Source organism: Cibotium barometz, chromosome 8 (assembly GCF_041138505.1).
Source record: "Cibotium barometz isolate CiBa-2024 chromosome 8, ASM4113850v1, whole genome shotgun sequence".
Taxonomy (NCBI): domain Eukaryota; kingdom Viridiplantae; phylum Streptophyta; class Polypodiopsida; order Cyatheales; family Cibotiaceae; genus Cibotium; species Cibotium barometz.
Window position 1 is genome coordinate 655,364 of NC_141053.1, and position 13,660 is coordinate 669,023.

A 13,660-nucleotide genomic window follows, 5' to 3' on the forward strand; every position below is an offset into this window, starting at 1 on the left:
ACTCTCTCTCACTCTCTCATACAAGCATAAACACACAAGCATGAAAGAGGTACAATGCTAGAATGCTCTCACTCCTCACTCTCTCACAAGTACAAGGGAAGAGCTCTCAATAGCACAAAGAGGATTGTGTCCTTTCATTATGAGAGACTTGGCCCTTATTCACACTTGGGCAACCAAAACTTACTGACTAGGCCTTGGATTGCCAATGTCTCATAATGTACAACCTTTATAGTGCCTTTACATGACTTTTATTAATGTCCTCAATTGAGGATCATGGTGTTAATCCAAATGGGATTTACACAAGGATGCTAGGTTGACGGGGGAGCAAACCACTAAAAGTTGAACTTGAGTTTGGGGGTTTTCTTCTGCTCTTCATGAAGACATTCCATGCCCGCCGGCAAATTGGGAGGTAGTCGGGGCTGATCCCGAATGTGCGAGGCGCGCTACATTACGTCTCGTAGATGTAAGGTTTGGTGAGGAAGGGTCACCTCCAAGCCGGCTGATTGCCCATGAGCTCGAACGTTATGGGGGGGTGAGAAGTAACAAGTGGCCCGTAGTATCCACCTCATGTCCTTGGGGGGTGGTCGCACTGCCATTGATGATGCTTTACGTCGAGGTATGGCCGTAGGACATAGATGTTCAGCAATCCGTGAGGCAGGTGAGTGGCTATTCTCAAAGTTGTCGATCGAGCAGGATGGTGATGGCCTGCTTAAACTCCATGCGATCAAGGGGATCACACCAATTGAATGGGTTAAGCACTCAGGGGGTTCACTATATGTAAACTCTCTATATCACGTGCGTTTAAGCTCTATTTTAAACACCCCTTATCTATAAATTTTTCATAATAAAACACACCTTTTTTCTATTCAATCTGTAAATATCCCTATTTTAAATGGTACCCCTATGTATGTAAAAAAATGTGTAAAAAAGAGACTTAAAAACCCCTTCTGTTGAACCCACGTGCTACGCTTACATATTTATGAGTGACCCCCTCCCCCCCAAGGTTGAGGGTCGACCTCCTCACGCTCCAATGGTGGCGGCGGCGGGATCTCCCCTTCTTCAAGGTTCTCGGTGGAGGGTTGTTGAGTTGGTACAGGGGTGGAGGGGTTGTTCGTGGTGAGGCTAGCATTAAGGATGGGTAGGGGTTTAGCAGAAGTGGAGGGGAGATCACGGAATGCAGTGTGCATTCCTAACTGAAGGGATAAGAAAGGAGGTGATGGGGGGAGAAGAGGGTTGTACATGGGAAAGTGGGAGGGTGGAGGTGCTAGATGAGGCTAGTGATGGTGGGGATTGGCTGCTAGTAGGGGATTGGCTGTGGTAGGGGTGGAAGATGAGCTGGGTGGTGGTGGGGGAGGTGTGGGGGAGAAGAGGCATGTGGGGGTGGTGGTGGCAGAGTACCCTAGACGTTGTCTCCTCCAACATTATCGTCGAGGCCGTGCCAGCTTTCAGCAGCATGTGCAGGGCCGTGGGCATAAAAGAAATCCATTGCGGTAGTAGCTTCGTTGGCTCTACTTGGTAGTTTCCATGCTTTCATTCAAATCTTGTAGCCTTAGCTTAGTAGCTACTGGCAGCAAAGTCTTGGTAGCTACCAGGATTTTAAGGGTAGATACCAGGTACCTACCAGGCTTCAATGGGGTAGCTCTCAGGCTATTAAGGATAGCTGACAAGCTTCAAGGGTAGGTAGCAAGAAAATACCAAGCTTCCCAGGGTAGCTATTAGGCTCTTAAAGGTGGTTGACATGCTTCAAAGCTAGCTAACAGGTAGCTATCAGGTTTCCAAGGGTTAATACCAGTCTTCAAAGTAAAAGCTACCAGCCACACTGGTATCTACCAGTCTAGGTAGGCACTCACAACTACCAAATAAGCAGTTACAATCACCAAAGGAATAGACCTGTACATGTACTCTTATTTGTGGTAGCTTCTAGGATCGCAATCTAGCTACCAACCCATCAATGTAGCTCCCAAGCAGCATAAGATAGCTACCTTGCTACCAGAATCAGCTGCCATGCTATACAGATGATAACTCTAGGTGGTATCATTTATCCACATGCATCTTACCCTCGCCCACCTTACAAAAAGGTACACAAAAAAAACCAGTAATGAAGACAAGGGTTAGAGAGCATAACGGTATGGTACGTACCGTGGGAAAAGCACGATTTGGCAGCAGTGTTTGGAAGCATGGAGGGTACTGTGCTTCGTGACTCCCTTGCATAACCGGGGGCATCAATGTGGCCAAGCATCGCCAAAGACCTTGTAGCATGCGAGATCATTTGCATGCATCCCATAGCCATGCAAATCTCTTTGCTTGTAGCAAGGTGAGCAAAATAATAAATATGATAAGCATGACCACAAGGAAGTATAAACATGCAAAGACCATCTGCATCATACACGACCAATCCACAAGCAGAACAAATATTGTGCGCATCTGCTGATAAGCCCAGATCTGCATGTGGTAATTTAGGTGTTGGCAAGGATAGGAACACTTTGTTCCTTCTTGCCTGCATGTCTTTCTCTCACAAAATCCACCTAAGCACGCACATGCATCTCTATTTGTTTTGCATTTTCTAGAAACTCTTGACTTTCACAGCCCGCACTAGCAGGAACAGTACCCATAACAACTCCATCCATAGTTTGGATGGTCTCAGCGACAATCTGTCCACTTTCATCCTCAACTCCTGTAACTTCCCAGCATCTGCTGGGTCTGACGCATTTTCAACCTTTTGCAACTCAGATTGTGCATCTTCCAACTGTCTTTTTAAACTACTAACCAAGAGCTATGCCCCTTCATCTCGATGCATATCCTCTTTGTACTTGTCAACTTTTCTCGTAGCTTCATTGAGCTCTGATAGGGCATGAGCATATTTCCTTTCAAGCACCTCAATTATTCCGTCCAACACAGCAATTGCCTCTGACTCCACATGCATATTTTGTATTGTCTCCGATTGCTCAAGAGGCTTCACCTGTTCAAACCTTGAGGTATGCGGTGCAGAGGAAGCATGGAAAATAGACCATCGGTGCTTCTTTGCTTGTAGCTTCTTTACATCCATAGCTGCTACGTGCTCTCAGAAAATAAAGCCCAATTGACTGGCCCTTTTTGTACACTCATGCAAAAAACCTCTTGTAAATGCCTTGGTCACCTCCATCCCATAGTTGCCGGGAGATCCCTGATATATTGAAGTAAAAAGGGTGTAGAACCTGGGCCACAACTCTAGCTTCAAAGTCCTACATTTTACTTTACTGCCCCTTCTTGGCACCTCATCAAAACATGATAGCCAATCTGCATCTATAAAATTAACCTCACCCAATGTTCGCGCATCCACTCTAGAATTTGAAAGACCATAGACTACATGTGCTTGGGCTTTGGTCATACAGAAAACTGACTTTCTTTCAAACTGGACATATGGAGGGTACCAACGCGATTTGCCCTGCAACATTCCATAGCACAACCAGAATCAGTCCAACACATTTATACTAACATATTTTCATGTATGATCTGCTTGCTTTGGACATGCACCTTCCATATATATGCATGAGGCTACAAGTATGCTTATGTTAACAATGCTTGTGCGCATGTATAGAAAGTGTGGGAGTATCAAAGGTGTAGAAAATGTGTTCTCCAGTGTGTTGTCAGCATATGCAATATGCAATGTAGTGTCACTAAAACTCAATAAAGCACTATTGCCCACAACTTGAATTTTTCAAGGGATGTTTTGGTATGCAACACACTTATTACAATACACAACAAGTGAGGAGTCATCATTGAAGCAAAAAATTTGTTTTGTGAGATATTCAATAGGGACATTGTTTCATGGATGACATTGTGAGCACACTCACTCCATTACCCCTTGGAACAGCATGGTAATACCCTAACATGCATGTGCAACACACCTCAAACACAAGGCTATAGTATGAAATGCTACGCTTGGGGCATATGTTGATAAAGGCCTAGCAAGCAAGGAAATGCAATCATTTAGGCAAATGCATAGAGAAGAAGCAACGTTAGACCATCTAATGTTTGTATTTTCTCCTCAAGCATGTGGTGTTCTTGCTAAATAAAGGAGGAGAAGAATCAACCAATTCAAGATCTCTATAAATTGGAAGCTCTTTGCATGCCACAGCTTAACTAGCAGGCTTTTGCTTAGGGGCCCTTATGTTAACAATGCTTTGTGCGCATGTATAGAAAGTGTGGGAGTATCAAAGGTGTAGAAAATGTGTTCTCCAGTGTGTTGTCAGCATACAATATGCAATGTAGTGTCACTAAAACTCAATAAAGCACTATTGCCCACAAATTGAATTTTTCAAGGGATGTTTTGGTATGCAACACACTTATTACAATACACGACAAGTGAGGAGTCATCATTGAAGCAAAAAAATTATTTTGTAAGGTATTCAATAGGGACATTGTTTCATGGATGACATTGTGAGCACACTCACTCCATTACCCCCTGGAACAACATGGTAATACCCTAGCATGCATGTGCAACACACCTCTAGAAAAATTCACACAAGCCATGCACCTGAACAAAAATTGGCTGCACAACAACATGTGTAAAGATGCTCACCTCTGTGCTTGGAGTGGCATCTGAGCCCAGCTGCATGTTGAACTTCTTGCTTGGTGTAGTAGGTGATTTGGGTGTAAGAGGATAATGCCCCTTTCTTATAGCTCCTTTGGCCTTTGCTGCAGCAGAAGCTCAGGAAGGAGAGGAGGAAGCTAGCACCCTGCGAGATTTCCTGGCTGGGGATGGCTCTGGAGAAGATTCAAAGCCTGAGGGAGCAGGAGAAGAAGTGGGAGAGGAAGTTCTGCTTGCAGCATTTCCCCTGTGTGTCTTGGTGTCTAACCTCCCTCTCAGCTACTTTCTTGTTGCTCTCAAGCTTCTAGCATTTCCATGTTGGCAAGCTTCCCCCCCAAACGAGGGCCCTTGCTACTGCAACCGAGACGGGCACTTCTCAAATTTCCACGCTGGCAAGCTTCCCCCCATAGACGAGGGCCCCTGCTCTGCTGCTGCAACCGACGGGCACTCCTCATGATGGTTGCGAGACATGCAAAGGTAGTGCCCCCACTCCTTTGATTTTGCCGCACCCTGAATTAAATAAATTAAAAAACTTATTGAAGTCTTTTAAAATTCCCAACATTCCTATGGCTACCAAACTAAGCTACCTCCTAGCTCCCAACCCTGAAATCTGGTAGCTAGTGTACCACCTATTCATGCATATACCCATTTCCTTTGCACATTTCTTTTTCTTGTTGTCGATTCTTTGTTCTCTTCTTGGGACCAACATACATTTCCCTTGGTTCTCCATGAACAAGAGATACTAACTGTGCTAAAATTTTCACATCGCTGACACCAGCAAAGCGATAACATTGTCACTCCTTTTACTAAGGCCACTCGTTGTACCTGAAATATGTCATCCTTGAACTATTCAACCAGCTTCTCCTGCTTTCCAAAAAAATCTCCCACCATTCTAGAGAGCTCACTGGAAAATACACATGTGCAGCATGTAATGTCTCCTTGATCTCGTTCAAGCATTGCAGAAAATCAACATAGTGATTTTCTTTCTCAGTTTTTTGTGTCTCGCTCATTCTAGATAGTAGCATGTACTTTTCTCATTTAATTTCATGACAAGGAACAAATAGTAAGAACTTCAAACCCTTTGTGCTACTGGCAACCAATCTTAAAAGTTTGGACCACATGAGAGTATGTTCCTCCCCTTCATTGGTTCTAAATTAATATGATCATTGAGATACGAAAATGATGGCATGTTAGTGGCCTCACTAGTTGGAAAGCATCTAAAATCATATGTTTCTTCCATGATTTTGATGGAGGGCTTAAGAACATATGCATCCTCTAACAAGGTGCAAATCTTTGGAAGTTCCAATGCACTTTTCTTTGCCAATTTGATTGAGAAACTACTTGTTAAAACCCTAAGATCTCTCTAGATAATTATCATGCATAAACATGCATAAACCAGGCATAAACTCATCCACCTAACCACCCCTGAGCCGCCCAAGGAATGCACACATGAATTACAATGAAGTACCTCATACCTTAACCTTGATGTCCCATACCATCAAGAGATGTGACTTCATACCATCAAGAGATGTGAAGTACACACATGAATTACAATGAAGTACCTCATACCTTAACCTTGATGTCCCATACCATCAAGAGATGTGACTTCATTCCAGCAGCATATAGCTCTAGTGTGAAATGGTAGGTGAGTAGATACAATCCTCTATATAAGAGAACATAACATAACCTAGCCTCCCTTGAGTGTGCCCCATGTCCCTATTATATAGGAGGGCCCTCAAGTGATTCTTGACTCTCCATTTCCCATGTGTGAACATTGGATGCCTAACCCTAACCTCAACCCTTAAGGTTAGCCCTAACCCATGCTCCACTAGAGATTATTCCCATGCTCCCATGCTCAGAAGCCTAATGATGTGGGTTAGCCTTCTAGTATATGCACCTATAATGTGCATATAATATACTTTCCCTCTCTTAAAACATTGCACTCTTGCAATGAAAAGAAACAAATTTGCGCTAAACATTCTCAACCGACTCCCAAGTCGAGTCCTCTATTTCCCTATCTTTCCACCTAATTTTAACCTTAGGGATTAGTTGACTACGAAGTTTCCTTTCCCTGAATTCAAGTACCTTTTCAGGTTCATGTGGAACATAGAATAAATCTTCAACTTCCAACGAGTTCTTGAGGAGTAACTATGTTATTGTCACCTCCCAGTTTCTCTTTCAATCTACTGACATGAAAGACTAGATGGACTCTAACATGTGGAGGCAATTTTAGTCATACGCAATCATGGGACAATCCGACGTATAACTCGAAATGGACCACAATATCTAGGAGATAATTTTGAGCATTTTTCTATTGACAAAGTCTGAGAGTCTTTAGGAACTTTTAAATAAACCAACGCTCTTGATTCAAAAGGCTGAGGTGAGCATCCTCTATCAGCATTAAACCGTGCCCTATCCTAAGCACTCCTAATAGAATCACGAGCTTTGATCAGCATTTCCTACATATCACGTAAGAAATCCCTCGATACATCAAGCTCAATGTCCTTAAGACTGACATCAATAGGTGCCCTGGGTTGATACCCATACATAAGTATGAACGGACTAAAACCAATAGCCGTATATTTAGAATTGTTATAGGCAAATTCCATCATTGGAAGATACTTTTCCCAATTTTATGGTTTTCCAGAGACATACGCACGAAGCATATCCTCTACAATCTGATTCACATGCTCTCTTTACCCATCAGACTGTGGATGATTAGAAGAATTCATACTCAAAGTAGTTTCCTCGTTGTAAACCATTTGGAATAAAGTAGGAAGACATGGCATTAACGACAGGAACCAGGGATCCATCGGAGGCCCGACATACCCACATCTATATAGGAAATTAGCGGCATCTCGAGTTACCCATATCAGCATAGGGAGTCATCAACGTCTTGATGAATCACATATGTACATCTGTAAACCATCAGGTGGACTATATAAATCACCTAAATGAAGGAACTAGAGAAAGAAATGCCAGCAAAGGAAGAATCCAAAATTCCTTAATCTAAACACAACAAGAAGATAAACTCGTTGAACTCTAAAGAAAGAGATTTCAACAAGTGAAAATGCCGATGAGATTACACTCATCAAAACATGCAAGCTATAGATAAAAGAAGTTTATCTAGAGAATGCCTACACTACAACTTTAAGTGAATTTAGAAAAATGAGATTGTCTTTGAATGTTGGGGTCAACATGCCAAGTAATGTTAGTAAAGCAACAATCTTGAGCCCAAATTATCTGATAAGATAATACATGGTGAGGAATTGCTAGCGTCCCACCATACCACCCATACATTCCTTACCAATTTGGAACTCCCTGGTATGCCATCTAAGAAATATGAATAAAATCTTGCATAATAATAGGAATGAGATTACCTTATCCCAAACTTTCACTCCCGTCTCTATATACTTGAGACCACATCCAGGAATAACTCTTTCCAAGTACATCATTAGAAAATAATTTGAATTATTGGCACCTTTCTAATGATAACTACCCAATAAGCACAATAAAGTTGGGATATAAAAATAACAATTCACCTAGATACATAAGCAACTAGGTATCTAAGTTGGAATATGTACAAGAGTACAAGGAACATACTCCAAAATTATGTGCAAAAAACGAAGGCAAATGCTACCTTCAAAGCACATGATATTATCCAAAAGATCAAAAGATCCTATTAAAACCCTGGATAAAAGCATAGAAGCACCTCAAATCCATGAAAACCATAGTTGATCATAAAAATCAATGCATGCCATCTAATGGTCTTAATCATGCCAAAAGAAGCATTAAAATTGGTGGCCAACTCATCAATCTCTCGAGTAAATGAATGTGGTGTTGTTCAAGCAAAACTCCAAAGTAAGAAAGTGAAACACATGTGTAGCACTCATTAAAAAAGACCAGAACCTAATGAGTCCAAATAAAATTTGGAAACCATCTAATAAAATTCACCAAAACAACTAGATCAACTAACCCATGATAGAATTTGTCTTAGGCTTATGAAATTAAACATAGACCACCCTTACAAAAGTGCAAATTAAATTATCATGGACAAGTGTCGAAGGCAAGACACTCTTGGAACACAGATTCTAGCCATCATTGAAGAAACTAAGGAACATGTCCAAAAAGAATGGCTAAACAATGGTAAAAAAATCATGAAAACATCGTTTAGAATTAATTCAAACATAAATAACTACTAATATGAGGTACAATCGTATAATAATATGCAAATAACCCGCATCTATCTAATGTCAACACGTGAAAACGTACTTCAACACTAAATAACCCTCGAAAACATTAAATTCTCGAGAAAAAAAAATTATCATGAATTTTTTTTATTTTTTCCTAATTTTCTAGGGCTTCAAAATACGCTAATTTTGAATTCAATCAAACCTACCTTATAGCATTCCAAGCTATATTTTCTAGAAATTTTTTAGCAATTAGATTTGCCAAAATATCATTGATAGTTTAAAAATACCAATTTCTAGGATTTTTAAAAATAATTTCTATAATATTCTTAATTTCTTCTGAGAATCCCATCATTCACGAAATTTCCAATTTCGCCCAACAATTCTCAAATCCAATGAAAATTTATAATTTTAATGGATTTCCTAATTTTTTGGGTAAAAAATAGATTTTTAAAGGAATTTAAATGGTCACGGGCACCTGAAGGGACACGCCACATGCCAATCACCAACCCCACATTTTTCAAAAATTTAAAATAACCTTTCTCTAATTTTTCACTAATTTCTTAGAATTTTTTTAAATTTTAAATTTACCCCGAACGCATTAGAATACGAATGGTCCAAAAAATTTGGAATCCCAATGGTCTTCTCGAAATACGGAAAGCCAAGAGCTTGGAGAAAATGAAAAGACAAAAAAAAAATTGGAATATGAAAGGTCAAAAGTTTTCGGAATTTGAAAGGTCAAAAGATCCCTGAAATTTAGAAAGTCAATAGGTTTCCCAGGAAAGCGGAAAGCCAAAAGGCTCCAAGAGAAAAAAAATGGAAAATTTCAGAGAATATTTTTTTTCTCAAATCTCATATTTTCTCTTTTTTCAAGCTTTTTTTCAAGATTTTTTTCAATTAAAAAACTGTTTTTTTACATAAAATCTTTGAGATCTTTCCAATGATATATAGCATGATGGGCAATTTTGCATATTCAAGAAGTTCCCAAACTGGTGATGACATGGCATGTGATATCATCATGGGCAATTTTGCATATTCAAGAAGTTCCCAAATTGGTGATGATGTGGCAAGTTACATCATCACCAATTTGGAACTTCTTGAATATGCAAAATTTTCCATCGTGCTATATATCATTGGAAAGATCTCAAAGAGTAGATTCTCAATCTATAATCTCTATCAAATTTTGGTTTGATTTGCAAAAAAATAACCATCTTCCCATTTTCTAAGAAAAAAACTGACTAGAGGGTCCCTTTTTTAGTCCAAATTTTGCCTAATAGAGATTTGTGCTGTTGTTTAACATCATGTTCATAATCTAAAGTATAAAATTAAAAACAAGCCGAATTCCATTGCGTTACCCTTTCTTGTTTTAGTGGATAGACAACAGTGTCCTAATAAGGAATCTTGGGTGAAGGCAAATGCTGAGTCTTATAGATATTAGGTTCTTGGGGGCACTCATTCTTTACTTGCCAACCAAGAGTTTGCTGCCGAATATGATCATGTTGACACTTATAAAATGGTAATATTTTGGGTGTATGCTGGTTCAATAAATGAGGAGACAAAGGTACTTTCCCTTGACCATAATATTGACTCAAACTTTCAAATGGAAATGACTTTCATTCAAAAGATAAGGTTCTTTCATAATGAGTGGATTGATTCCTTAAAGCATGGTGAGAAAATTGATGACAAGTTTTGAGCCACACTTTGTGAAAATTTGGGTCTTGAACTAAAAAAGAAGGTGGTCATGGAGCAAGAAATAAGCCCAATGTGAAACAATATGATAACTATTTTCAACTTGCCTTTCGTGATTGCAAAATTCGAGATCTACAAGAAGATATTTTTAAGTTACATGAGCAGGGAAAGTTAAATGGTCAAAAGTTCAACAAGTCACCTGTAGCTTCTAAAGGCAAAGTTTCCTCAAGTGATGAAGCACCAAAGCCCATTCCTGAAGAAATGAAGATAATAGTATGGAGACATTTTGGAAAGGAATTTGTGAAATCACTGATCATTGCAGTTCTCTCATGTGTGAAATGTGGAAGCATCTCTCTAGAGAAAATGGGAGAAGAATTTAAAAGGTTTGTTTGTTAAATTATCTCTTTTGTTTTTTGAATTTTTACTTGTTTCATTAGGAAAAAAACATGCTTCACATGCAAAGAATAATGATTCAAAAAGTTGAATTTCTCTAATTGGGAGATGAGGTAGTGCTCTACCATTCAGACTCAAGCAAACCCCAAGTGTTGGAGAATTAGATGTTGTTATTTGGTAACAAGGTGAGTTGTTCATCTTGCTTTCAACTTTGTTTGATAAAACATTTTCTTTTCACCTCTCACATCTTTCTTAGTTTTTTTAGAACAAAGATCCATGGGTTGCCATCAAGCAAATCCCTCAACTTTGAGCAATTTCTTTCCTGTTGTCGTCTACTAGAGAGGAGGAGGAGACAATAACCCCAAAGCATTGAAATCACTCTTGGTCTCACACTTTTCATTCTTGATAATGTAGAGGAGTCTCTAACTCATTGGTGTATTCATGAAGGCAAAGTTGAAGACATGGGCACTTTTGTCACAATGCACATCCTTACACTTTGGCCATTGTAGATGTTCCTTATGGTTTTTATGCTCCAAAATCAGTCCCAATGAGGATGTAAACTATGGAGTATCTACCTATAGAGGCTTTTAGCAAGGCCACTACTTGTGACTCTTGGGCATTAGTATTTTTTCATACCCATGATCAAATTACTGCAGCATAAAAATCCTTCACTCACTCAAACATGACATGTCAAATGATGACATGGTAAGTAAAATCTTCAAAAATTTTGATACTAGCATTAAGGTGTTATTATTATGTGTTGCTCTTTTCTTAGGTTTGGTGTGTGTGTGTGTGTGTGTGTGAGAGAGAGAGAGAGAGGGGGGGGATTTTACTCTCATCCCTCACATATGCAACGAGCTAAATCTTGGTTATTGGTAAGAGATTATTAACAAATTGATCATCGATTTGAGGCATATGGAGTGTCTCTAAATTGTGTCAAAATTGGTCATACCCTTCTCAAGGGGCTTCATTTTTAGTAAGGGGGGACATCTTGTATGTGCAACAATCTATCAAAAACCCCTTATCTACTATGAGCCTTGTTGGAGCAATATGGAACCCCTCTTATGTGATATACTTTTGATATTAGTTCATACCCCCTTTTTCTTATAAATTGGGTACTTAATACGTATTAATGCAAGTTTGCACATCTTTGAAGGAGAATGTCACATACATGTAAATGATTTAACAGTTCCTAAAATTCATTAAGAGAGCATTACCTAGACAAGGGAAGCATAATGCAATATGTTTGAAATGATATACCTTGAACTTATGCCTTTTTTTTGGGAATTAAAGTCTAGCAAGAATTAGATAGGACCTTCCACAGAAAAGTATGCTGGTGAAACTATTGAAGAATTTTAAAAGAAATGGATATGTCTGAATGTAGATAAATTAACCTTAAGTCCACGATTGTTTTGAGTAGGTTTTTGATAAGAATTGAGAAAGTTATTGGAAGGAAGGTATGTGTGTTTTGAGGCACATTAGTGTGACTTTGGATTATAGTTTTACCTACATGCTACCCAAAACGATCGCACCTTGACACAATATTATGACTCAGATTGGCCAAGAGATGTTGCTAACAAGAGATTAAAAACAACTTATTCTTTTTTCTTGAATTTGGGCTTATCTCATGGATTAGCAAGATGCAACCTACAATTGGACTTTCTTCTATCGAGGTTGAGTACAAAGTCACATGCTTTGCCTCTTGCAAGGCACATTGATTGAGGAGGATTTTGGGAGACATGGGGGTAGTCTAAGAGCAGCCTACAAAGTTACTACAAGACAACCATAGCAGAGTGGCGATTTCAAAAAATTATGTGTGTCATATTTGTACTAAGCACATTAAGGTTTAGTATTAATGTGTGCATCATGTTTCTACTAATCACATTAAGGTTCAATTCTAATTTGTGCATGAGCTTATTTATTAATGAAGAGGTAGAGTGTGTCCATTATCCACCAACACATGAGAATTATGCTAATATCCTCTTTCAAGGCACCTTGGTTGAGGAGGATTTTTGGAGATATGGGGGCAATCCAAGAGCAACCTACAAAGTTACTACTACAAGACAACCATAGTAGGGTGGGGATTTCAAAAAATTATTTGTGTCATATTTGTACTAATCACATTAAGGTTCAATTTTAATTTGTGCATGAGCTTATTATTAATGGAGAGGTGGATTTTTTCCATTATCCACCAACACATTATGCAAATATCTTCACTAAAGCTCTTAGGAGGTAGACCTTGACGACATCTTCATCAGCTTGACATTAGGCCGAAATGGTACTTCACCTTTAGGTGAACGTTGAGGGGGTGTGTTGGGTGTCACTACTCAACCCCCATGTAACAACATAGAAACCATCTTTCTTTAATTTTTAGGCCCCCTATATAGGAGAAGGCATTTATGAGTAGCACAATTGGCTGAGTGTCACTCCTCCAACTTCACGTGACTATGCATGCACTAGCTTACTCTATTTTATGGCCCCAATATATGAGGAGAAGACATTTATGAGTAGCATTATTTCCTATTTGTGGGTGCCAATTGGTATACCCGATTGTGGCCAAGTGTGGCCAAATAGCATGAGATAATTTTGGAGAAAGCTAGCATGTAGTCACCTAGGCTACATGCATGTGTATGTGAGTTATTTCTCAAATACCTACACTAGAGCTATAAAAAGAGGCCCCATTATAGCATGCAATATAAGAATTTGCTGGTTTTTTATTATACATGCCTACATTAAGCTATCAGTTAAAACTAATCACGTCTTAATTATCATCTAATTATCTTTTCTAATGATGTTGATTCTAGCATTTGATCCAACA

General features: G+C 39.2%; 1 pseudogene; it reads left to right on the forward strand.

Annotated features, from left to right (window-relative positions):
* Positions 1-618: 618 nt before the first annotated feature.
* On the forward strand, positions 619-10,845 carry LOC147635815 (uncharacterized; annotated as a pseudogene).
* The last annotated feature ends 2,815 nt before the right edge of the window (positions 10,846-13,660 follow it).